Raw genomic sequence first — 27622 nt, forward strand, 5'->3', positions numbered from 1 at the left:
CCCTAGGCTGGCTGATCGTTCTCTCAGTACACTGGGGGCAGCTGGATCTGACGCCCCTCAGCCTCCAAGCTCTGGGCCGCTATTTTCCACCCCTAAGGTGGTGTTTCAAAATGCCCCGGTGCCAGGTGACCAAACAGAATGCAACCAAGTCAGAAGGCCCAGTCAAGGACAAAGCCTGTGTCCACCACCTCCTGAGATACTGCGCAGATGCTCTCAGTGGGACACCCCACTGAAGATAGTCTGGTACCAATCTCTGTGTGCCAGTCCTGATGCCGCTGGAAACCAGGCTTCCCCTGTGGACACTAGACTACAGCTGGGCTGGAATCCCCAAGGTTCTGGTCCTCCCTGAGCATCTAAAGATGGATTCCACAAAACTCCCGGGGAGATTTGGGGAGTATCTTCAGCACGCACAGCTGGCCTCTTCCTCTCCAACCTTCTCAACACCCAGCCTCTCCAAATCGGAGCCTGCTAATGTGGCCACGGTCAAACAGGACAACAGAGATAACCCATCGCCTCTTGGTCCAGAGGTACAATATGTCTGATGGCAGAAGCCCCACTACCCCCACCACAGCCCACCCCCCACTTTCTTAAAAATCTCTGACATGGCAAACCATAGCTGCAGTGCATTATGGTCCAGTCCTGGACACACAGTCATTACCGAGACCCAAGTCAGCTTTTTCAGGGAGTCTTATATAGGAAACCAGATCTGATCCTGTATCTTCCACATGATCGAGGGGTGGCCCATTGTTTGACTTAGCCCCAGGGATCCATGCTGAACTGTGTCATCACTTGGTTTTAGAGTCAAGTTCCAGGCAAGCTAGCTTCTCAGACGTGGCCAGTGCTCTGCCAGAGTGGCGGCCGACGGCTGGTGATCTCCTCTGCTGCCTTTCCTCCAGCTCCAGAAGCCTTTTGTTTGTCATGCTTACCCACGGATGTGAGCGAGTCGCTCAGTCGTGTCCGACTCTTGGCGACCCCATGGACTATACAGCCCACGGAATTCTCCAGGCCAGAATACTGGAGTGGGCAGCCTTGCCCTTCTCCAGGGGATCTTCCCAACCCGGAGACTGAACTCAGATCTCCCGCATTGCAGGCGGATTCTTTACCAGCTGAGCCACCAGGGAAGCTCTTGTGGATGACCCCTGGGTAAATTAGTTTGACCTAAGAACCCAGTAAGCCCCACCATGTCTGTTCCCTGTGTGATCTCTGAAATGCCTGGATCATGGCTACAGAGTCATAGGCAGCAGGCGTCACAGGGTATGAACACAGTCATTGACAATGGTCTGCAACACTTCCCAGTACATGCCCCCTTTAAGCATCTTATGATGACAACTAACGAGAAAAAGACGGCATCCACAAACAAAGCAGGCAGCATGCCTGAGGGGTAAGTGCTTATTCAGAGAGGTCTGCTCCGTGACAGTGAAAGGGAAGTGGCCAAACCAATGGAGACTCTCCCAGGTACTATTTTCAGAACCCTTCTCTCCTGAGATGTCCCCAGCAGAGATGGCAGAATCCACAGAGAAAGAGTGCCCCCTCTTGGACAAGCAAGAGGGAAGATGTGATAGTCACACCATGATATCCAACCTTAGAGAAGCCCGCGAGTGAAAATAGCAACTCAAGCCACTGATGTCTATTGGGCACTTCTGTGTTGGACTCGAGGGTGAGAATTTCACATTTGTTCTCTCAGTTTGTATTTGCAGCTACACTATGGAACCAACACTATTATGTGCTCCTTCTACAATTAAAGAGATGAGATTCAGAGAAGTTAAGGAACTTGCCCAAACTCACAGAGCTAGTGAGTGGCAGAGTAAGGTTATGCCCAGGCCTGCCTGGTGTTTGAATCCTTTCAGCCTGCCACCTGTCCACTGCCATGTCTCTGCAGCATGCTCGCTTTATACTAGGACCAGCCATGACGTGGTCAAAGCTTAGCCCAGGCCTTGTCACAAAGCGCCATTCCAGGACACCCAGCAGCATAGCCATCTCTGGACCAGCCCCAGGAGACTCTCACCCGGGCCATGAGTGAAGTTAGCGTCTTTGGGTTCAGGGTTATCCTGACCTACTGAGGAATGGGTACCCGCTGCAGCTGCTAAGTCGCTTCAGTTGTGTCCAACTCTGTGCGACCCCACAGACGGCAGCCCACCAGGCTCCCCCGTCTCTGAGATTCTCCAAGCAAGAACACTGGAGTGGGTTGCTATTTCCTTCTCCAATGCATGAAAGTGAAAAGTGAAAGTGAAGTCACTCAGTCGTGTCCGATTCTTAGAGACCCCATGGACTGCAGCCTGCCAGGCTTCCCCGTCCATGGGATTTTCCAGGCAAGAGTACTGGAGTGGGTTGCCACTGCCTTCTCCAAATGGGTACCCAGACATGAGCAAAAGAGAGGAATTGATAAGAAGCCAGTCAAAAATTCAGGCAAGGCTTCCCTGGGTCTCATGGGCCACAGGAAGAAGAAAATTTCCCTTGCTCTCTCTCTGAGAAGGTATAAGCTGGTTCCTTATACGGGGTGAGTGTAGATGAGTCAAGGGTCAGACCAGGGGTGTGGCTTAAGTGGTTTGCTTTGGTGGTGGTGTGTGCAAGGGTCATGGGCAGACACCCTGGTTTTGCTCCCAGCTCTCCAGAAGTGGCAGTTGGGTGGGGGCGGGGGGGCAGGGGGCGGGGAGGGGCTTGGCCGCAGGATTGGTCTTTTTGTAAATCGTTGTCCAGAATTTGCCCAACTGTGCATGCACAGTTATTTTTAGCCCATTAGAGTTTCTTTGTATTTTTTGGCTTGAGGTGCCATTTGTCAACATGCAAGCATTACCTCAAAGGGTCCCAGGTCCCAACCTGTCTCAAAGGCACCTCTTCCACATGCCCAAAAGGAAAGTCTCCATCCAGTTGAGGAAACTGATCCCTCTCTTTACTTGATTATAAAGACCACACATCAATAAACCTCAAAACCTGTTTTGACCCCCACAGTCTACTCTAGAAACTGGAGATGAAACTGCATTCTCAGTCCTCCCCCAAAGGCAACCAGCCGACACCCTGAGCCCTGGCAGGCCTGCACTCACTCCCGTTCCTGAAACAAGCCTTAGGCTCCAGCTGCAGCCCAGCACTGCCCTGGCCTGCCCCAGAGCCCCACCCGCCTCCCTGAAGACAAGCTGGCCCCAGCCCAGGAATCCTCTTATAGTCAAGCTTATATTCTCAGGACAGTCAGAAGAGCCACTGACCAAGAGACCAGTGACACGGAGGCAAGCACTCTCTCTGGGACTTTGGGTGAAGGATGAATTACTTCTGGGCTTCGGCTTCCTCCTGTGTAAAACCACGGTCCTTCCAGCCTGCTCCACCACCCACTGGTAACAAGCTGAGGTGCTTGGCAAGCACTCCTTTGCCAAATCGTTGCAGGGAAAAATCTCCTCTCCAAGGGGTTACAAGTCCCACCACTGTGTCAGCACTCTATCCACAATAGCTCCAGGTTCGTGAGTCTCACTTGAAAAATTATGTATACAAATCCTATTATTAGGAGGTAGTCCCCTCTAATTTCTCCCTGAGAGCTCTCTGTGGGACCTCAGTCAATATTTGCTGAAAATCAAATACAAGCCTTGTTATGACTCAATGCAAACACTGACTGAACTCCACCAAAGCATTCCCCGGGCTTGAGAGAGGAAGCATTAAATTGATTTGCACAAGTGTCCATGGGATGAAAGGCATCTCCTGGCTCCTCAGCCAACTTACAGAAATTCTCACAAATTCCAGGGCTCCACCTTGGCAATCCACTCCAGTATTCTTGCTTGGAGAATCCCATGGACAGAGAAGCCTAGTGGGTTACAGTCCATGGGGTCGCAAAGAGTCGGACACGACTGAGCGACTTCACCTCACCTCACCTCACTATCCTGGCAGTGAATCACCAACACAGTTGAAAATATCAGGCATTGAGCTGATCACTGGGTATTGGAATTAATGGGTGGCTGAATGAAAGGGAGACAGTGGACAGTGTCCACTGTCCTGGGGGGTCACAGGATCCAGGTAAACCTTGTTTCCACTCACTGTCTGCTGTTTTCTTGCTTACCTTTTGAGTCTCCATTTTCTCATCCGGAAAATAAAGTCAAGATTATATGCGGCTAGGATTAAATGAAACGATCTTTATAAAGTACATAACACCATGTCTGACACATTGTAGATTTTCAAAAATATAACAAGTCAGCCATTGTATATCAGCAAACCACATAACCAAAAAAGCATGATTAAAACTTACATACTTAAGAGACAGCAACTACTTTAAAATGTAGACTGGCTGGGTCTTCACTCAGGATTGAGTTGTAAATTCCTGTTTGAAACCTGACCTGCTTCAAACACATGCCATTGTGATAGGCAAAATATAATTCAAATAGTTAGAAAATACACAGCTGTCTTCAAAAACATTGCAAGCACAAGAGAGGAACTGTGACCATAAAGTGGCAGTCGATTGTCACGCACACACAAAGTGGCAGACTTCCAGTGGCCGAAGCCACGAGGGGTGGTGATGACTAAGAAGACCGCAGAGGAGGCAGGGTGCGCCTGAGCACCCCCGCGGGAGCCCGCACGCCGGGGCCGCGCCTGAGCACCACCGCGGGAGCCCGCATGCCAGGGCAGCGCCCTTGACCGAGGAAGGACGGCTGGGAAAAGGTCCACCTAACTGCCATTAGGTGGAAAGGGCCTCATTAGGGCACTGATGGCTGTAGAATCTGAGATACACAGTGTGTGTGGTCTAAGTCACTTCAGTTGTGTCCAACTCTTTGCAACCCCATGGACTACAGCCTGCCAGGCTCCTCTGCCGCAGGATTCTCCAGGCAAGAATCCTGGACTGGGTGGCCATGCAGGGATCGAACTCACATTTCTCATGTCTCCTGCACTGGTAGGTGGGTTCCTTACCACTAGCATCACCTGGGAAGCCCCATGTCTGTGTGTGTGTGTGTGTGTGCGCGCGCGCCCATGCACGCACGCATACATGCGCACACTATAGAATGTAGCAATTATAAGATCTGTACAGTTGGTTGGATGCTGCTAAACGCTACGGGTGCACTGAAGAGAGACCAGCTGATTAATTACCCAGGGTGAGGCATGGCATGGCAGTGGAAGGCCTCTGGCACTGTCCAGACAGATCATCCATCCTTGCTAGAAAGCAGACCGTGCTTAAGGTGTGACCCAAGACCTGACTGTAGGAGCGGCAAATCTCCAGAGAGGACTGAGGCCTCCTAAGCCAAAATCAAGGCCCAGATAGAAAATAGCTTGGCCCTCAAGACCTGGGATAGAGACGTCTGAGTGGATACTTCAGAACAGCGAACTCTTGGAGTCCCCTGAACCCTCTGCCTTCAATAGTCCACTTTCAGGAAGATGGAAGATCCTCTTATCTGAACTCTATTCAGAGACCCCATGGTCACACACCTTTGCAAGACAACATCTTCCCTCCTCAAGACCTAGTCCCTCATCCCCTTCTAGGTGCTAGAACAATAACCCAAGAAGACCGTGCTTGGATAGGGAATTATTCACCAACAGAGCAGAAGGACCTGACCTAGGAGAGCCCACAGGAACCAGAAAGGCTAACCTGAAAGGGGATCCCAATGGTACTGAACCAAGGGTAGGTGGGGAAGGGACACAGAATATGAAGCTGGATGAGGTTTTGATACTTCATCAGGTTCTGAGAGCCAGTCTTAGTAACTTCTGGAATGGCCTCTAGAATCTTGAGAAAACTCTCATCTTAAATGTAATATGAAAATATAAGAGCAGCCTTGTTAAACAAGGGCTTCAGATCTTTGATCTCAGAGAAGTGGGCAAGTTGGAATGGATCTGTCTGTCGATAAGATCTGAGTTCTCACCATATGACCACATCTGTTCAGAAAATCCATAGGAAACTGCCTTCACTAAGGAGCAAGGAAAGAGGGGTTGGGGTAGGTGGGGAGGTATGGGCTTCATTAAGAAGTTCAGTAAGGCTTCTGAAAGCGAGGCTGATGATGGATCTTTTAATGGCTTTGGCACCACAGAGTCACCGAGGACAGAAGGATTTGAGAACAGGAGATCGTACAGTAACATTCAATCATCAGAGGCAAGGTAGAAAGCGAGGTTAGGAGACAACCAGGTGACTTTGACCTACAAGGACTTGTGGTGATTCCCAATAGACCATCATAGGAAAAAGACACATAGATGGCTGACAAAGGTATTGGGCAAAAATGCATGAAAATGGGCAGAAAATAGAGTTAAATCACACCAACGGGCGGCCCAGTGCTGCCGCAGTTCTCAAGCCCAGAACCCGTCAGCTGAGGGATCAGGAAGCCCAGAACCCGTCAGCTGAGGGATCAGGGAGCCCAGAACCCGTCAGCTGAGGGATCAGGGAGCCCAGAACCCGTCAGCTGAGGGATCAGGGAGCCCAGAACCCGTCAGCTGAGGGATCAGGGAGCCCAGAACCCGTCAGCTGAGGGATCAGGGAGTCCAGAACCCGTCAGCTGAGGGATCAGGGAGCCCAGAACCCGTCAGCTGAGGGATCAGGGAGCCCAGAACCCGTCAGCTGAGGGATCAGGGAGCCCAGAACCCGTCAGCTGAGGGATCAGGGAGCCCAGAACCCGTCAGCTGAGGAATGCGGCAATGAAATGCCACAGGAAGTTTAAACAATAGCGTTACTCCAGTTCTGGGTGACAGGGCACTGGGGAAGGGGAAAAGCCACCTCTTTAGGGCGCTGCTGGACATAATCTGAGCTGACTTTAGTACTGGGGCACAGCCACTCCCATCCCTCAGTAAAGTGTTGCTGTTGTTAGGCCGCTAAGTCATGTCCAACTCTGCGACCTCATGGACTGTAGCACACACCAGGCTCCTCTGTCTTCCACTATCTCCTGGAGTTTGCTCAAATTCATGTCCATCGAGTCAGTGATGCTAACTAGCCATCTCATCTTCTGCCCCCCCACCTTCTCCCATTGCCTTCAATCTTTCCCACAGGGTCTTTCCAATGATCCAGCTCTTCATATCAGGTGGCCAAAGTATTGGAGTTTCAATAAATGGAATCTTTCTTGTGGTGGGTCCACAGATCCACCAAGTGGTCATTTCCTCAGCCTTCTGAATGAGTAATCAGACGGACGTGTTTAGCAGCTAGCAAGGTAGGAAAGGCCAAATGTCAGGCCCTGAAATTGTCCCTGATCCCCTGACTCAACCAACCAAAAACAATATCACATCCTGGGGGCAAAGGCAGAAATCAGTGCTATTCTCAAAAACTTTAAGAATGCCAAAGTTGGGGGCCTGCTGCGTCCCCCAGAACTTGCACAGTCCACAGTGAATCATGGTGATGAACCACTTCAGACTTCCCTGAGTTTCACCCCAATTACAGTTTCTGTGCCAAATCTTTATCTTTATCTAGAACAGAGCAACAGAGCCTCTGCTCTGTAGAATGCAGATATTGAGCTAATAAATTTGTTGAATTTTTTTACTTTTAATTGGAGGCTAATTACTTTACAATATTGTGGGGGTTTTATTAATCCCCATCAGGAAGAAGAGCCAGGATCCCATTCATTCACCTGGGGTGGGTAGACGACATGGGGTCACAGAGTCAGACATGACTGAGCGACTGAACTGGGCAGATGACAGCGCACATCCACAGTCTTTCCCCAAAGGCTGTGTCAGTTCTCCTGTTCTCCGTCACACTACAGTCCAAGGAAACCTTGAACATCTGGACATCTCACAAAACATGAGAGTCCACAGCTGTCCTGAAGACGACGGAAGATAAACCACCAAGATCCCAGGGTCCGTTACACTGGCCCAGCGGTCTCAGGTACGTCTGCACACCTCCCACCTTCAACCACTAACATAAGCACCGTGCTCGGGAAGCCTGTTCAGGTTCTGAAGCAGCATGTGCTGCACTCAGGATGCTGCTCTGGTCTACTTGACAAGTGATTTTTAAGTAGGATCTGGAGTAGGAGAATGCTCTGCCAGAGTCCCAGGAGATGGGGCAGTCGTCTCTGCCAGTTGGTTCAGCAGATCCCAGGATGCCAGCTGTATCCATGGTATTTCACAGCAGCACAGTCCCACCAGGAGCTACACCACAGGCTCCTAAGGTATGGAACGAGCCATGCTGTCTGCTGCAAACACCCTTTATTCAAAAATCAGCTCCTGGAACGTGAGACACACAGAAACTCGGCCTCTGATCAGGGAGCATCAGGTGACTGCCACACAAGCTGCCTAACCACACTGGGTGTTCTCTGAGGCAGCAAGTCAGGCAAGTTGGGTACCAGCCACACATCATGCTGCGGGCATCCAAGGTCAGACACAAAAGGGTATTAAACACAGGCAAGCTGTACAAAGTGGTGAGCCAAATGCGACCGTCACAGTCTTACGCTGAGTCAGCGCACCTCCCTCGACTCACACCTATGGACTCACTGGGCATGGGGTGCGACCTCTAAACTAGCTGACCGGGGAGGGGAAGGTCTGGATCTGGTCCATGGGAAGGCTCCACTCAGCACGCTGATGCCAAACAAAAGTGGAGACCTACTGCACTGCACCTAGGGGTGGCCCCAGGGCTCATCAGGCCGTGCATCTCGCCACCCCGTTTGCTCAGGGAAATGGCCCAAGGGAAAGATGCACAGGATTCCTGGGCAGCATGAAATGTTTCACTGATTGGTCAGGTGCAGTAAACCCCAGACTGTTCCATAAGCACCACAGAAGGGAGAGCAGAGCCCAGCTATTCTGACAAAGCCTGACTATTACCCAGAGATGCCCTCACCTGCCACGTCATCACCTCAGACAGTGGGTGGAAAGGAAAGAGGTGGATACCGTTTGCAGCTAAAGGGGGAAACCCACGGGTCTCAGGTACAGTGATCAGAGCAGTGAAGATGCTGTGCATGACCAAGATAAAATGCCTCAGCTCAGAAACCATGAAAGCACAAAAGAGAAGGCAAGGCATAAGAACACAGCACAAGACCCCAGAGAAGCCTAATCTAGATACGGGCATCACTAAAGGGCCAGAAGAGCAAGCCCACGATCGCTTGAAATGAGAGAAAACTTAATAGAAACTTGGATCAAGTAAAGTTAAAATTAAAAGAGATGATAAAAATATAGAATGAGATAGAAATAGATATTAGAAAACAAAATTAAAACCTGTAAGTATTATTACAGAAGAACAGAATAGATACTGTTGATAATTACAGAACTAGAGGAAAGATTTAGGGTGATTAAAATGAATATGTATTTTAAAAAACAAAAAGTTATTAGGAAGACACATTGACTGTAAAAAAGAGACAATTTGTCAGGTATAATTGGAATTCCTAAAGAAGAAAACACAAATAATACAATGCATGACATTTTCCCTGTATTAAAAATGACTGAACCTGAGAAAATTTTTTAAAAGAGCATAATCTACGTTAGCAAATTTTGATACGAAAACCTCAACACAGAGACATATCACATCCTAATTAAATTATAAAACTTCAAAGTTAAGAGAGAAATCCTGACACATCTCAGCAGAAAGGGCAAAATAACACACAATGGGAAAATCTGCCCAGACTCTGGCTCCTCTGCAGCAACATTCAGAGCCAGAATAAAAGGTATTCACATCTCTGAGTTCCAAAAGAAAAAGTGAACCTAGAATCTGACACTCAGCCAGCTTACTTCTGTAAAGGCAAGAAGCAGCCATTCTGAAACATCAAGCCCTGAAGAAAATACAGACCATATGGACTTTTTAGGGGGGAAAAGTAACTATTCATAAGTAAATCCTTTCAATTTATAGAAAACAATAATAACAGCAATAATAATTATAAACTCAGGAATTTACAGATTGGAGTTTAAGAACTAGGGCTGAGCAGAGAACCCGTCTATACCTAGAACAAAGGGCAGCCAATCAAGGGAATTACAGTAGCAGAACAAACTATGACTTTATTTAAAACTGGATAATGTAGACAGCTCCCCTCATAGCTCAGTTGGTATGGAATCCGCCTGCAATGCAGGACCCCAGTTCCATTCCTGGATCGGGAAGATCTGCTGGAGAAGGGATAGGCCACCCACTCCAGTATTCTTGGGCTTCCCTTGTGGCCCAGCTGGTGAAGAATCTGCCTGCAATGTGGAGACGTGGGTTCGATCCCTGGATTGGGAAGACCCCCTGGAGGAGAGGAAGGGCTACCCACTCCAGTATTTTGACCTGGAGAATTCCACGGTCTGTATAGTCCATAGAGTCGCAGAGAGTTAGACATGACTGAGCCACTTCCACTTCCTTTTCAAGGTAAAAGTCATACTATAACTGACAACTCTAAGGAGACAAGAGGGAAATCCATCAATGTGTCATCTTTCAAAGAAGAGAGTTACCAAACTGAACTCGAAACTTTGAAACAAACTCAAAATTTTAAACATACTTTAAAAAAAAAAAAGATTATCAACTCTGAAATTTTTCAAAATCTTTTTCTATTTTTGAAGGATCTTCTAGGAAATAACTATCTTTTTTAATGTCTGAAGTTCACAATTCCTTCAGTTTTGCTTCGGTTATGTTTTAAGTTCTGCTGCTGCTGCCGAGTCACTTCAGTCGTGTCCAACTCTGTGTGACCCCATAGACGGCAGCCCACCAGGCTCCCCCGTCCCCGGGATTCTCCAGGCAAGAACACTGGAGTGGGTTGCCATTTCCTTCTCCAATGCATGAAAGTGGAAAGTGAAAGTGAAGTCGCTCAGTCGTGTCCAACTCTGAGCAACCCCATGGACTGCAGCCTACCAGGCTCCTCCATCTATGGGATTTTCCAGGCAAGAGTACTGGAGTGGGGTGCCATTGCCTTCTCTGTTTTAAGTTCTAGTAACATTAAATATCGGGTTCCCCAGAAAGTTCATTCAGAGTTTTCCATAACATTTAACGGAAAACAACAAATGAACTTTTTGGCCAACTCAATATATTACTGTATATTTTAAAAGAACATGTGGAGATAGTCATATTTTTATAAAGGTCACTAGAGATCACCAAGATGGCAGAATAGGAAGATACTGAACTCATCCCCTCCTGCAAACAAACCAAAATTATGATTACATACAGAGAAACTGTCTATGACAATGAACTAAACACTAGCAGGAAAGATTTTCCACAACTGAAAACGTAAAGAAGGAACCATAATGAGACAGGGATGGGGTGGCGATATAGTCAAGGCGCACACCCCTGGATTGGCTACCTACAAACAGGAAGGCTATCAGAGTCACAGAGAACCTCCCCAAACAGTGAGAGGTCTGAGCCCCACTTTAGGCTCCACAGCGGTGGTGGGGGGCAGGGGTCTACACTAAGAGGAGTCCCCAGAACTTCTAGCTTTGAAGGCAAGCAGGGCTTGTGTTCAAGGCTGTATATTTATTTAACCTATATGCAGAGTACCTCATGCAAAATGCCAGACTGGAAGTAGCACAAGCTGGAATCAAGACTGCCGGGAGAAATAGTGATAACCTCAGACATGCTGATGACACCACCCTTATGGCAGAAAATGAAGAACTAAAGAGCCTCTTGACAAAAGCGGAAGAGGAGAGTGAAAAGCTGGTTTAAAACTCAACATTCAAAAAACTAAGATCCTGGCCTCCAGTCCCATCGCTTCATGACAAACAGGTGGGGAAACAGTGGAAACAGTGTCCAACTTTATTTTGGGGGGCTCCAGAATCACTGCAGATGGTAACTGCAGCCATGAAATTAAAAGACACTTACTCCTCGGAAGGAAAGTTATGACCAACCTAGATAGCATATTCAAAAGCAGAGATATTACTTTGCCAACAAAGGTCCATCTAGTCAAGGCTATGGTTTTTCCTGTGGTCATGTATGGATGTGAGAGTTGGACTGTGAAGAAGGCTGAGCACCGAAGAATTGATGCTTTTGAACTGTGGTGTTGGAGAAGACTCTTGAGAGTCCCTTGGACTGCAAGCAGATCCAACCAGTCCATTCTGAAGGAGATCAGTCCTGGGTGTTCTTTGGAAGGAATGATGCTAAAGCTGAAACTCCAATACTTTGGCCACCTCATGCAAAGTGTTGATTCATTAGAAAAGACTCTGATGCTGTGAGGGATAGGGGGCAGGAGAAGCGGGCGACAGAGGATGAGATGGCTGGATGGCATCACTGACTCGAAGGACATGAGTTTGGGTGAACTCTGGGAGTTGGTGATGGACAGGGAGGCCTGGCGTGCTGCGATTCATGGGGTCGCAAAGAGTAGGACACAACTGAGTGACTGAACTGAAAATCACTGTGGATGGTGACAGCAGCCATAAAATTAAAAGGCACTTTTAAATGCTTTTAAGCGTTCCTTGTAAGAATACCTAAAGCAGAGACATTACTTTGCCAACAAAGGTCCCTCTAGTCAAAGCTATGGTTTTTCCAGTGGTCATGTATGGATGTGAGAGTATCCATAAAGAAAACTGAGCATCAAGGAATTGATGCTTTGAACTGTGTTGTTGGGGAAGACTCTTTAGAGTCCCTTGGACTGCAAGGAGATCCTAAAGGAGATCAGTCCTGAATATTCATTGAAAGGACTGATGTTGAAGCTGAAACTCCAATACTTTGGCCAACTGATGCAAAGAGTGGACTCATTAGAAAAGACCCTGATGCTGGGAAAGATTGAAGGCAGAAGGAGAAGGGGACGACAGAGGATGAGAAAGTTGGATGACATCACTGACTTGAAAGACATGAGTTTGGGCAAGCTCCAGGAGTTGGTGATGGATAGGGAAGCCTGGCGTGCTGCAGTACGTGAGGTCACAAAGAGTTGGATGTGACTGAGAGACTGAGCAATACAATAAAACACAGGGCCTGTGTACCAGAGAGCCAGGTGACTGTAGCAAACAGGGATCCACTCTCAAGGAATGCATTCAAAATCTTACACACTCTGAGACCCAGTACAGAGGCAGTGGTTTGAAAACACTCTGGGTCACACCCTTGTTGGTACTGGAGAGCATCCAAGAGGCAGGAGGCAACTGGGACTGCTCCTGGGGACAGAAACACTGGCAGCAGCCATTTGGGGAGATTATTCTACCAGAATAACATCAGGACTGGCAAGCATTTTGGAATCCGATCTCTAGCCCATTAGCTCCAGGGAACCAGCCCTGCCCACCAGCGGGCCAGCACCAACCCTACATCCCCGTGGGTCACACAACCAACTGTGTAGGTAGCCACAGTGGGCCCACAGTCACCACACGAGGCATAGCCTTGTAGTCAGCCAATCCATGGCCCATCCTTGCACACCAGCATGCCCACAGTAATCAGCCCTGCCACACAGAAGGAGCAGCCCACATAGCAGGGAATCCTAAAGCACACAGCGCTGGTGACAAGAGGGGCGCACGCTCCTGGCTCCACAGGACACGTCCTACATAAGGCCACTTCTCCTATGTCAGAAAGCAGAACCAACCTAACACATGGAAATAAAAAGAACTGGTAAAGTGAGGGGACAGAGAAACACGTTCTCAGTTCAGTTCAGTCGCTCAGTCGTGTCCGACTCTGTGACCCCATGAATCACAGCACGCCAGGCCTCCCTGTTCATCACCAACTCCCAGTTTACCCAAACCCACGTCCATTGAGTCGGTGATGCCATCCAACCATTTCATCCTCTGTCGTCCCCTTCTCCTCCTGCCCCCAATCCCTCCCAACATCAGGGTCTTCTCCAGTGAGTCGGCTCTTCACATCAGGTGGCCAAAGTATTGGAGTTTCAGCTTCAACATCAGTCCTTCCGGTGAACACCCAGGACTGATCTCCTTTAGGATGGACTGGTTGGATGTCCGTGCACTCCAAGGGACTCTCAAGAGTCTTCTCCAACACCACAGTTCGAAACACGTTCTAAACAAAGGAATAAGACATAAGCTCAGGAGAACAACCCAACAAAATGGAGATAAGGAATTGATACAATGAAAAGTTAAAGGCAGTGATCATAAAAATACTCACCAAACTCAGAATGAACAGAGTAAGAATTTCAACAAAGAGACAGTATGAAGGAGAACCCAGCAAAGCATAAGAATACAGTATCTGAAATTTAAAAGACACTAAAAGGAATCAATTGTAGGTTAGATAATGGAGAGGAATGGATTGGTGATCTAGAAGAAAAAGTAATGGAAACGCCGCAAGCTGAACAGGAAAAAGAATTTTTCAAGATGTTATTGTTGTTGTTCAGTCGTTCAGTCACATCTGACTCTCTGTGACACCATGAACTGCTGCACGCCAGGTTTCCCTGTCCTTGACTATCTCCCTGAGTTTGCTCAAACTCATGTCCATTGAGTCAGTGATGCTATACAACCATCTCATCCTCTGTCAGCCCCTTCTCCTCTTGCCCTCAATCTTTCCCAGCATTAGCGTCTTTTCTAATGATTCAGCTCTTCACAGCAGGTGGCCGAAGTATTGGAGTTACAGCTGCAGTATCAGTCCTTCTAATGAATATTCAGGACTGATTTCATTTAGGATGGACTGGTTGGATCTCCTTGCAGTCCAAGGAACTCTCTATAGTCCAACTCTCACATCCATATATGACTACTGGAAAAACCATAGCTTTGACTAGATGGACCTTTGCCAACAAAGTGATGTCTCTGCTTTTTAATACACTATCTAGGATTGTCATAGGTATTCTTCCAAGGAGCAAGAGTCTTTTAATTTCATGGCTGCAGTCACCATCCACAGTGATTTTGGAGCCCAAAAAGATGAAACCTGACATTGTTTCCACTTTTCCCCCATCTATTTGCCATGAAGTGATAGGACCAGATGCCATGATCTTTGTCTTTTGAATGTTGTTTTAAGCCAAATTTTTCACTCTCCTTCACCTTCATCAAGAAGCTGTTTAGTTCCTTTTCACTTTCTGCCATTAAAGTGGTGTCGTCTGCCTATCTGAGGTTATTGATATATCTCCCAGCAATCTTGATTCCAGCTTGTGTTTCATCCAGCCCAGCATTTCGTATGATGTATTCTGCATATAAGTCAAATAAGCAGGATGACAATATACAGCCTTGACATACTCCTTTCACAATTTTGAACCAGTCCAGATAAGAATAGCTTAAAAGACCTCTGGTGCTGGGGTCCAGCCCCAGTGGATCCAGGGAATTCGAAGGGGGGACAGAGTCAGCGTCTTAGAAAGGACTATTTAATTAGAAAAGAGAGATTAGGAAAGAATAGTGTAGTAGGAAAATTAGTGGAGAAAAGAGGCTGAATAACTTGGTTTACGTGGAAAGCTAATAAAGTTTTAAGACAAGAAACTTGCATCACCTACATAGGCCACTGGCACTCGCTTGAATAGCGGAGGGTGCCCCGCCTGGGGCTCCCTCTCGCATGGGTCTTAGAAGCCAGGGCAAGTAAGTAGACACGGCAAGCCTCCACGCTCCAGATGGGAATTCAGCCAGAAAAGAAGGAGAAAAGATCACACGGGGGGAACCAATCTCTCCAGTGACTGGTCCATCTTTTATTTTCTAGAAAAGCTTTTTATACTTTTGGTTGTACATAGAGATCAATGGATAATACAAAGTTATGCAGGGTCAGCAGCCCTGACTTTTATCAAGACCAGGCTTTCTCTCTGCATACCTAGCTGTATACACAAGTCTTAGGTGATTTACATTATCTTCTGGCCAGCAGGCCTATTAGTATTTTATGGCCCTTTTCTGATAAGGGTCCATCAACCAGAAAACTTATTTGCCTTAAAAGTATTGTTCTTACTAAAGTCTGGTGCCACTCTCAGAAAGCACTAATTAAGGTTACATTCTTACATAGCAATGACACAATTTATAACAAGGAAAGAGAAGTACAGTGATCTATAACAAAGAGAAAGTTCACTACCTCTAAAGTCTAGTGCTGCTAACATCAAAACTACTATATTCCTTTTTCTATATTCCAATTACATTGATTAATATCCTCCAGGTGCCTAAAAGATAAAGAATATGGAGGCCTGGCAGCAGTCATTGACTCAACAGTGAAACCTATCACCAATACAATTTTTAGCTTTTTAGGAATGGGCTCTATATCTTTAAGATGCTTTAAGCTTTGTGCCTCTTGCTATTGGGGGGCCGTAAACAATCACATGCGTAGTTGTAAAAATCTGGACAGACCAGTCAGGTAAGTTGGAAAGTTATCAGAGGGGTTTAGGCCGAGACATTTTTTTTACGCTCAAGAGACTTATTAACTGGAGCTAAGTTAATTCCTTTTTAGAGGAAGGTGGTGGGGGACAGCCCCTGTTAATGTCAGAAGCGTTAAGTGAAAAGCATCATAAAGTACAGCAGGCAGACTCTGGTTTTGGGGGTAGATGCTCGAGAAATTCCAGCGAGGCTCCCTTAAGGCTGGACTCGCCTTTGCCTGTAGGACCGCTTAACCTCATGACCTTTGCCACAGGCGGGACTCCTCATCCTGGCTCCCCACACTCTGGAATAACATCAAGTGTATTAGCATTTACATTATAGGGGTTCCAGAAGGAAAAGAGAAAGAAGGGAAGAGAATTTATTCGAAGAAATAATAGCTGAAAATTTCTCTAAGCTGGGAAAGGAAATAGACATCCAGGTTTAGGAAGCACAGAGAATCTCAAATAAGGTGGCCCCAAAGAGGTCAATGGCAACCCACTCCAGTGTTCTTGCCTGGGAATCCCAGGGATGGTGGAGCCTGGTGGGCTGCCATCTATGGGGTCACACAGAGTCGGACATGACTGAAGCGACTCAGCAGCAGCAGCAGCAAAGAGGTCACACTAAGACACAGTACAATTTAAATGGCAAAAAATAAAGATTTAGAGAATATTAAAAACAGCAAAAGAAAAGCAATTCGTTAAATACAAGGGAACTTCCATAAAACTATCACAGACTTTTCAGCAGAAACTTCGAAGGCCAGACGGGAGTGCTTAATATAGTCAAAGCAATGAAAGGAAAAAAATGAACCCTACAACCAAGAATACTCTATTTGGAAAGGTTATAATTCAGACTTAAAAGAGAAATAGCAAAAGCTAAAAGAATTCAACACCATTTAACCAGCTTTACAAGAAATGCTAAAAGGACTTCTCTAAGTGGAAAAGAAAAGGCCACAACTATGTATATATGAAAAATATAAAAAGCAAACTCTCATTGGTAGAAGCAACCGTATAGTAAAGATAGCAGATCAACCACTTACAAAGACAGTAGGAAGATTAAAGGGCAGAAATAACACAAGCATCTATATGCACAATAAGTAGTTAAGGGACACACAGAACAAAAGAGGTATAAAATATGACATAAAAAACACTAAACATTGGAGGGGAGAGTAAATCAATAGGATTATTAGAATCTGTTTGAAGTAAAAGATCATCAACTTCAATTAATCACATACACGTAATTTTATGTGAACCTCACAGTAGCCACAAACCAAAATATAACACACACAGAGAATGGAATCTAAATGTAACACTAAAGATAGTCATCAAATTACAAAGAGAGAGACCAAAAGAAGAAATGAACACAAAAAAAATACGAAACAATCAGACGACAACTCACAAGATGGTAGTGAGCACTGCACTGTTTTTGCTTAGTCACTAAACTATATCGGAGTCTTTCGCAACCCCATGGACTGCAGTCCACCAGGCTCTTCTGTCCATGGGATTTCCCAGGCAAGAACGCTGGAGTGGGTTACCATTTCCTCCTCCAGAGTATCTTCCCAACCAAGGAGTCAAACCCATGTCTTCTCATTGGGAGGAGGATTCTTCACCACTGAGCCACTGGGGAAGCACAGCAATAAGTACATATCTATCAATAACTACTTTAAATATAAATGGACTAAATTCTCCAGTCAAAAGGCAGAGTGGCTGAAGGGATACAAAGGCAAGACCCATATACATACTACCTACAAGAGAGTCACTTCAGATCTAAAGACACTCAGACGGAAAGTGAAGGTATATAACAAGCATTCCAAACGAACGAAAATGAAAAGAAAGCCAGTAGCAATATTTATATCTTACAAAATAGATTATGAAACAGAGACTGCAACAAGAGATACATAAGGACATTTCATAATGATAAAAGGATGAATCCAATGAGAAGAGGTAACAACTATAAGTACATATGCACCCAATAAAGGAGCACCTACACACAGTAGATACTAATAAACAGCGGGAGAAATCGACGGCAATGCAATGATAATATGGGATTTTAACATCCCACTTTCATCAATGGACAGATCCAGACAGAAAATCAATAAGGAAACACCGGCCATAAATCACACATTATATCAAATGAGATAACAAGTGTAGATCATGCCACCCAAAATCAGCAGAACACAATCTTTTCAAGTGTACACTGAACATTCTCCATGATAGAGCACGTTAGGCCACATAACAAGTCTCAATAATGTTTTAAAAATTGAAATAGCAAGCACCATTTTTGGCCACGTTGTATGAGACTAGAAATCTCTGCAAAAAAACTGCAAAAATAACACAAACATGTAGAGGCTAAACAACACGCGACTAAACAACAAATTGGTCACTGAGTAAATTTAAAAATACCTGGAAACAAACGAAAACGTAAACACAATGGTTCAGAAATCAATGGGATGCAGAAGCAATCCTAAGAGGGAAGTTTATAGTAATGCAAGCCTACCTCAGGAAGCAAGAAATATCAAATACACAGTCTAAACTCGCACCTAAAGGAACTAGAACAGCAAAAGGAACAAACAAAACTCAGAATTAGTATAAAGAAAGAAAGAATATGGGAACAAGAAGAAGGAAAAGGATAAATAGAAAAGAGCAATGAAACTAAGAGCTGGTTCTTTGAAAAGAATAGAAAACAATGATAAAATTTTAACCAGAGTCATCAAGAGAAAAGAAAAAGGACCAAATAAATAAAATCAGAAATGAAGGAGAAATATAAAAGATCATAAGAGATTACCACAAGCAGCTATGAAATAGACAACTTGAAAGCAATGGATGATCCCTAAGAATGTACAACCTTCAAGACTGAATCAGCAAGAAAGAGAATATAAACTGACTACCAGTAACAAAATTGAATCAGCAATTTTTAAACTCCCAATATACAAAAGCTCAGGACCAGATGGCTTCATAAATGAACTCTACAAAGCATTTAAAGATGATTTAACACTACCCCTTCTCAAATTATCCCAGAATTTAAAGAGAAAGGAATGTTTCTGAACTTATTCTATGAAGTCAGCATCACCCTGATACCAAAACTAGAAGAAAAAAAACAAAAAAATGAAATTACAAGCCAATATCACTGACGAGCATAGATGTAAAAATTCTCAATAAAATATTAGCAAATTCAACCTGACAGTATAGTAAAAGGATCAAACACCATGATCAAGTAGGATTTAACAGTGATACAAATCAATGATACACCACATTGGTTAGTTGAAGAACAAAAGTCATATATATAATTATCTCAGTAGATGCAGAAAATACTTGCAACAAAATTCAATATCCATTTATGATTTAAAAAACAGTTGGTATATAAGGAACAAACTTCAACATAATAAAGGTCACATATTACAAACCCACAGTCAACATAAAACTCAGCAGTGAAAATCTGAAAGCATTTTCTCTGAGATCAGGGACAGAATAAGAATGTCTTTTCTCTTTTTATCTACTTTTATTCAACACAGTATTGGAAGTCCTACCACTTCAATCACACAAGAAAAAGAAAAGGAATTCAAACTGAAAAGGAAGAAGTGAAACTGTCCTTGTTTGCAGATGACATGAAATCATATATATGAAATTCTAAAGATGTTATCTAAAAAATCTATTAGAATTAATAAATGAATTCAGCACAGTTTCAGGATATAAAATTAATCTATTGCATTTCTACACATTAAAAATGAACTATCAGAAACAGAAGTTATGAACAACCTCATTCATAACTGAATAAAATACCCAGAAATAAATCTAACTAAAGAGGTAAAAGATTTGTACTCTGAAAACTATAAGATACTGAAGATATCACAAACAAATGGGAAGATATACTGTGCTTATGAATGGGAAGAATCAATATTGTTAAAATGACTACATTACTCCAGGCAATCTACAGATTCAATACAATACAATCCTTCTCAAATTATCAAATGCATGCATTTCACAAAACTAAGACAAATAATTCCAAAATCTGAATGAAACTACAAAAGACTCCAAATAATCAAAATAATCTTGAGAAAGAAGAAAAAATCTGGAGGTATCATGATCCCTGATTTCAAATTATGCTGCAAAGCTGCCGTCATCAAAAGAGTACGGTACTGGCACAAAAACAGACACACAGCTCAATGGAACAGAACCGAGCGCCCATAAACCATCTAGTCAAAGCCACGGTCTTTTCAGTGGTCATGTATGGATGTGAGAGTTGGACCATACAGAAAGCTGAGAGCTGAAGAATTGATGCTTTCGAACTGTGTTGTTGGGGAAGATCTTGAGAGTCCCTTGCACTGCAAGGAGATCCAACCAGTCCATCCTAAAGGAGATCACCCCTGGGTGTTTTTTGGAAGGACTGAGGTTGAAGCTGAAGCTCCAATACTTTGGCCACCTCATGCAAAGAGCTGACTCATTAGAAAAGACCCTGATGCTGGGAGGGATTGGGGGCAGAAGGAGAAGGGGATGACAGAGAATGAGATGGCTGGATGGCATCACCAACGCAATGGACATGAGTTTGAGCAAGCTCCAGGAGTTGGTAATGGACAGGGAGGCCTGGAGTGCTGCAGTCCCTGGGGTCGCAAAGAGTCGGACACGACTGAGCGACTGAACTGAACTGAAATCCATGTTTATATGGTCACCTAATATATGACAAGGAGACAAGAATATACAGTGGGAGGAAGAGCCTCTTCCATAAACAATGTTGGAAAAGCTAGATAGATGCATGCCAAAAACACTCCACCGGACTACTTTCCCATACCACACACAAAAGTAAACTCAAAACAGATTAAAGACTTAAATGTAAGTCCTGAAACCATAAATTTCCTAGAAGAAAACACAGGCATACTTTTTGACAGCAGTCTCGGCAATATGTTTTTAGATCTGCCTTCTCAGACAACAGAAACAAAAATGAAAAAACAAATGGGACCACATCAAACTGAAAAGCTTTGGTGCAGAGAAGGAAACTACCAACAAAGTGTATTTGCAAATGAGATATCTAAGGAGTTAATGCCTAAAATATGCAAAAAACTCATACAACTCAACATTAAAAAAAAACAAAACCCTGGTCAGAGGACCTAAATAGACATTTTTCCAAAAAAGATATAGATAGCCAACAGATAATGAACAAATGTTTAACATCACTAATCAGGCAATGCAAATTAAACCACAATGAGACATCTTGTCACTTCTGTCAGATGGCTATCATCAAAAAGCTCACAATTAACAAGGATGGCAAGGATGTGGAGAAAAGGGACCACTCATGCGCTGTTTGTGAGGCTGTCAACTGGCGCAACCAATGTGGGAAACAGTATGGAGGTCACTTAAAAAACAAAAAATAGAACCACCACATAATTCAGCCATTTCACTACTGGATATTTACTCAAAAGAATAAAGAACACATAGTCAAAGAAATATATGCACACTAATTTTTATTGTAGAATTATTAACAAGATATGGAAGCATTTTAAGTGACCATCAATGATGAATGGATAAAGAAGAGATAGCACAATAATATATACAATGGAATGCTACTCTGAATTTAAAAACTGAAATCTTGCCATTTGCAACAATTTGGAAGGATCTACAGCTGAGTGAAGGACCTAGAGCCTAAGCGATTAGGCTAAGTGAAGTCAAACAGGAAAAAAAATGCCATGTGATCTCAGTTATATGCGGAATATAAAAAACAAAACAAATAAGCAATAAAACAAAACAAATACACACTCATAGATACAGAGAACAAACGGGTGGTTGCCGGAGAGAAGTCAAGGGACAAAAATCAGTGAAGGGGAATAAGCGGTGCAAACCTTGAGTTATGAAATAAATGAGCCATGAGGATGTCATATGCAGCATAAGAAATATAGTCAATACTATCGTAACAACTTCATATGGGGACAGCTAGTTACTAGGCTTTTTGTGAAGATGTCAAGTCACTATATAGTATACCTGAAACTAACATAATACTGTATGTCAAGCATATTTCAATTTTTTTAAAATCTGTCACTATACCTATAGGGACTAGGATTTTTTACTTTCTTCATAGTATATTCCCATCTTAAGTCTTTATAATAAATTTGCTTCATTTTTATGAAAGTTAAAATTATTTCCCATGTGCAAATATGCCAAGATGTTAAGTGATTAACTTCCGGTGGTAAAAATACTGATGATTGTTTCATTTTGCATTTTGGAATTTTAGGCAATTCAAAATTCAAAAATGTGCTTAAGAAAAAATAAGGATAATCACTTTAAAAATACAAATAAAATCTAATATATATATACATAAAATTTCCAAGTCAACAAAGGAAAATAATGAAAGGTTTAGTAACCAAATGTAAATCAGAAAGGGGATTTAGAGAAGCAAAGAAAACATAAATTAGATAGCAAAAATAAATCCCAATATATCATATCAATATTCATCATAAAGAGATTTAAATTACCAATTATAAGACAGTCTGGCAGATTTTAATCCTCAATCTAGTGATATGGCTCTTACTACAAGAGGCACACTAATATAAACTCAGAAAAGCCAAAAATAGAGAAATGGAACAAAAACAAAACAAGAATAATCATTTTTGAGGCAGATAAAATGTAACAAAACAAAAAACATTCATAGCAATAAAAAATACTATGTAATTATGTAAAAGGATGTAATAGTCATAAACTGTTCCGTACCTGACAGCAACATAACCTCAAAGTACATAGAGCAGAACTGACAGCATAACAGAAAGAAACTGAGAACCCCACCACCAGAGCAGGCATCCCGACTCACTGCATCGGAACCTGACTCTGCAGACAGAAATAACTCAGGATATAGAAGAATTTTACAATGCTGTGAAAGCATGACCTGATAGATGTCTCTTTACATGTATATATATGCAGTCAACAAAAGAAAACATACTTTTCCAGAAAATGAGGGATATTTATAAGTAGTCAGCCTTATTGTGGAACGAAACAGAAGTCTCAACCAATTTCAGAGTCAAATAATACAGAACCCGATGAAATTAAATTAGAAATTGACAATTAAAAGACATTTAGGACAAAAATATCAAAAACTTTAAAATGTTATTCCTAAATTAACTCATGTGTTAGTGCAAATCTCAAAATAACTAAAATACTTAGGGATAAATGAAACAAAATTTTACGTCCATAAGTTGTGAGATAAAACTCAGTACAATTCTCGATAAACTTATTTACACAAAAAAATAAGAGATGAAAACAACTTGAGAAGAGGACTAAACTGGAAAAAAAAAGTAAAAGGAAGAAGATCACTCTATTAAGAAAGTATCCCAGAAGAATCCAGTGAGGAAGTGGGGCAGCAAGGTAAGGAAGTAGAAACGCTGTTCTGTCTTGGGGCAAAAGAGTTGAGACTTCGCACTCCTGTACAAGCCGGCCCGGCAGCTGAGGCTGGAAGGGATGCAAACTTCAGGCGTGTCTAGCTCTCTATACCAGCAGGTGGCTCCAGAGCCCAACGGCAGTCCTTCGAAGGCTTCAGGTGAAACCAGTACCAGAGCACACAGAAGCTGGGAGGTGGGCACGCTCCGGTGGCAAATAGGAAATAAAGGCATTTTCTAGGGTCTCCAATGAAGCCTTCTACAGAACTTTATTGCTTAGGAGAACACCACCACCACTACTAAAAGAGACGCTCAGTACAACAAAAACCAGTTATTTTAAAAGAATGATAGATGTCTAGAAAAACATGAAAAATAGCAAAATTACACTTTTTAAAAGGCAGTATTTAGGCAGTCAAGATTAAATAAGCCCAGGATAGCCTCTCTCTTTCACCAATTACAAGTGAAATTCTGGACTAAATGCAACAACCTAAGAACTTTGAAAAATTAAAAATTTTAGAGCCACAGTAAAAAATGAGCCAATACGTTGATCTAAATGAAATATACTCCCCAAAATCCAAGTAATCCAAAAATAGGCAGGATACTAAGAAGAGAGGAAGAAAAAGTAGAGAAAATACACAGAAAACAATAAAATGCTGAACCTAAATCCAAACATATCAATAATCATGTTAAACGTAAATTATCTGAATATACCAAGTGAAAAGGTAGAGATCACCAGTTTGGATTTAAAGACGCAAATGCCCAACTATACACTGTGCAAACACTTAAGGGAGAAACGATAACAACTCTACCCAAGGTATTTCAGAACATAGAAAAGGAATTCTGTGAGGCCAACAATACCTTGATTCCAAAACTGACAAATGCGGGGGGCGCTCCGCAAAGAGAGGCAGTGGAACTTGCCTCACCAAAGCCGAGGGGTCCGGAGGAGAGGTGAGCCTGCTGTCTGCCAACCCAGCCCCGCGGCAAGCGAGAGACAATCACACCCAACCGGGGTTCCGTCTAAGCAGTTCCGCTTTATTGCCGCAAACTCTTGGTTTATATAGGCAAGCAGGGGGGGTTTGCGAGGGACTTTCTAAAGTTGCACCAATCACGTTAAAGGTCAAATCATCATGTGCCATAGTTGCACCAATCACGTTAAAGGTCAAATCGTCATGTGCCTTCATTGTAATAGGAGTCTATGGTGATCACGCGCTGTCCACGTGCACGGAAATCAAGAGAGCCAATCAAAAGTTTTGACAAACAACTTAGGCCGCCCTCATGTCTTGCGCCAGGCGCCATCTTAGCTCTAAACCGCAAAGCTAGCCCTTCTTTTTTAAGGTTTCCCATTTAGGGCCCCACAGACAAAGACATTACGTGACTAACTGATAAATAAGCAAACTACAGACCAGTATCTCTCATGAACATAGATACAAAAATTATCATGAAATGTTAGCAAATCAATTGCAATAATATTTTAAAACAATAATACATCAGGATCGTGTGAGGCTTTATCCTAGGAACTCAAAGTTAGTTCAACTTTGCAATCGATGTAAATAAATCACCATATTAACAGAGAAAAGAAGCAAAAGCATGAGATCATCTTAATAGGTGCAGAAGAAGCATCTGACAAAATTCAACCTATACCTCTTTAATAACTTTTAAAAATCGATTGAATCTCACCAAACTAGAAATTTAAGGGAACTTCCTTAACCTGATGAAGGACATCTACAAAAAACCTACAGGTAACCTCAAATTTAATGATGAAAGATGGAATGATTTCCCCCTGAGATAAGAAATAAGGCAAGAATACCTATCCTTGTCAGTTTTAATCAATCAGTTAGGAAGATCCCCTGGAGGAGGAAATGGCAAACCCACTCCAGTGTTCTTGCCTGGGAAATCCCATGGACAGAGGAACCTGGGGGGCTGCAGTCCATGGGGCCGCAGGGTTGGACCCAACTGAGCGCAGCACTTATAATCACTGAAACCAGAAGTCCCAACTAGTGCAATAAGGCCAAAAAAGAAAATAAAATGCGTAAGTATTGCAAAGGAAGAAATAAATATCCCTTTATCCACAGGCAGCATGAGGCCTATGCAGAAAACCCCAAGGAATCTATAAAAATAACTCTTACAACTAATAAATAAGTTTAGCAAGATTCCAGAATAAAGATCAATATAAAAAATCAATTTTATTTCTATATACTAGCAGTGAATATTAGAAATTCAAATTTTCTAAACAGTACCATTCACAATGTATTTAGACAACTTACTGAAAAAATGGAAATAATAAATTTAATAAAGAAAAATATAGAATAAAGAAAAAAAGTTGATAAAACATGTGTCAGGCCTCTATGGTGAAAACTGCAAAACACTGCTAAAAGAAAAGAAATGGAGACCTAAATAAATGGAGTAATAAATCTGTGTTCCATGATTGGTGCCTCAGAGTTGAAATGATCTACAGATTCAATGTAGTCCCAATCGAAATCCCAACAGAAATTTTTGAGATTGACATTGACAAACATTGACAAACTCTCTAAAATTTATTTGGAAAGGCAAAGGAAATAGCCAAAAAGCTTTGAAAAATAGCAGCAAAGTCAGAGGACTTTCTTTTTTTTTTTTTTACTTTTTATCAATTGTTTTAATACAAAGGTTGTTTTAAATACTACTGAATAATATAATAATTTTTAGTTGTAAGTTAAGTCTTTTAAAATAATTCAGAAGACAACATGCAGTATATTCTTTTTTTTCTCTTTTTATTTTTATTTTATTTTTAATTTTTTTTTAATTTTTAAATTTTAAAATCTTTAATTCTTACATGCGTTCCCAAACATGACCCCCCCTCCCACCTCCCTCCCCACAACATCTCTCTGGGTCATCCCCATGCACCAGCCCCAAGCATGCTGCATCCTGCGTCAGACATGGACTGGCGATTCAATTCTTACATGATAGTATACATGTTAGAATTCCCATTCTCCCAAATCATCCCACCCTCTCCCTCTCCCTCTGAGTCCAAAAGTCCGTTATACACATCTGTGTCTCTTTCCCTGTCTTGCATACAGGGTCGTCATTGCCATCTTCCTAAATTCCATATATATGTGTTAGTATACTGTATTGGTGTTTTTCTTTCTGGCTTACTTCACTCTGTATAATTGGCTCCAGTTTCATCCATCTCATCAGAACTGATTCAAATGAATTCTTTTTAACGGCTGAGTAATACTCCGTTGTGTATATGTACCACAGCTTTCTTATCCATTCATCTGCTGATGGACATCTAGGTTGTTTCCATGTCCTGGCTATTATAAACAGTGCTGCGATTTCATTACCTTATTTTAATAGAATTGCCTCTGAACAATATGGGGATTAGGGGTGTCAACCATCCCTGCCATTGAAAATACACATGTAACCTGACAGCACACGGTATCGTTCTCATTCATGGCTTCAGCCAACTACAGTTTATGCAGTACTGTAGTACATCTTTAGCGAAAAAAATCTACATGTAAGTGAACCCCTGCAGTCCGAACCTGTGTTGTTCAAGGGCCAGCTGTACCTGTCATAAAGCTACAGCAACCAAGATAATATGACGGTGCAAAGACAGTGTGACAGTACACAAATTAACATACAAAGCTAAGGAACAGATCAGAGTCCGGAAATAGACCCAGACAAATGCAGCCAACTGACCTTTTTATAAAAGTGCAATTCCAGGTTTGGGTATTTAACCAAGAGTAATGAAACTTATGGGTTTCCCTGGTGGCTCAGGGGTAAAGAATCCATCTGCCAATGCAGGAGATACAGGTTCAATCCCTGGGTCAGGAAGATCCCCTGGAGAAAGAAATGGCACCCCGCTCTAGTATTCTTGCCTGGGAAATCCTACAGACAGAGGAATTCATGGAGTCTCAAAAGAGCTGGGCTTGACTTAGCGATTAAACAACAATGAAACTTAGGCACACATAAAATTCTGTACATAATTGCTTATAGTGACTGTGTTCATAATCACCGAAACACTGGAAACAATGAAACAACTTGGAAATGTATAAACAAACTGTGGCATAGGTATAAAATGGAGTATTAGTCAACAATACAAAGAAAAAAGCTATAGAGACATATAATAATGTGGAGAAATTTCAGATACATTATAGTCGGTTTAAAAATGTCAGACTCAAAAAGCTACATATTGTGTGATACAGGCATTTTAGAAAAGGCAAAACTGTAAGGACAGCTGCCAGAGGTTGGAGGTATGGAAAGTCACTGACTACAAAGCAACAGTATGAGGAAATTTCA

General features: G+C 43.0%; 1 long non-coding RNA gene across 1 annotated transcript in view; it reads right to left on the bottom strand.

Moving 5' to 3' along the window:
* LOC121816453 (uncharacterized) overlaps positions 1-24361 on the bottom strand; it is an 80798-nt gene extending 56437 nt beyond the window's left edge. Inside the window, exon 1 of the long non-coding RNA XR_006056040.2 lies at positions 24209-24361. This is a non-coding gene — a long non-coding RNA (uncharacterized LOC121816453). The remainder of the gene's footprint in view (positions 1-24208) is intronic.
* Positions 24362-27622: the final 3261 nt, after the last annotated feature.

Source organism: Ovis aries, chromosome 14, assembly GCF_016772045.2.
Source record: "Ovis aries strain OAR_USU_Benz2616 breed Rambouillet chromosome 14, ARS-UI_Ramb_v3.0, whole genome shotgun sequence".
NCBI lineage: Eukaryota > Metazoa > Chordata > Mammalia > Artiodactyla > Bovidae > Ovis > Ovis aries.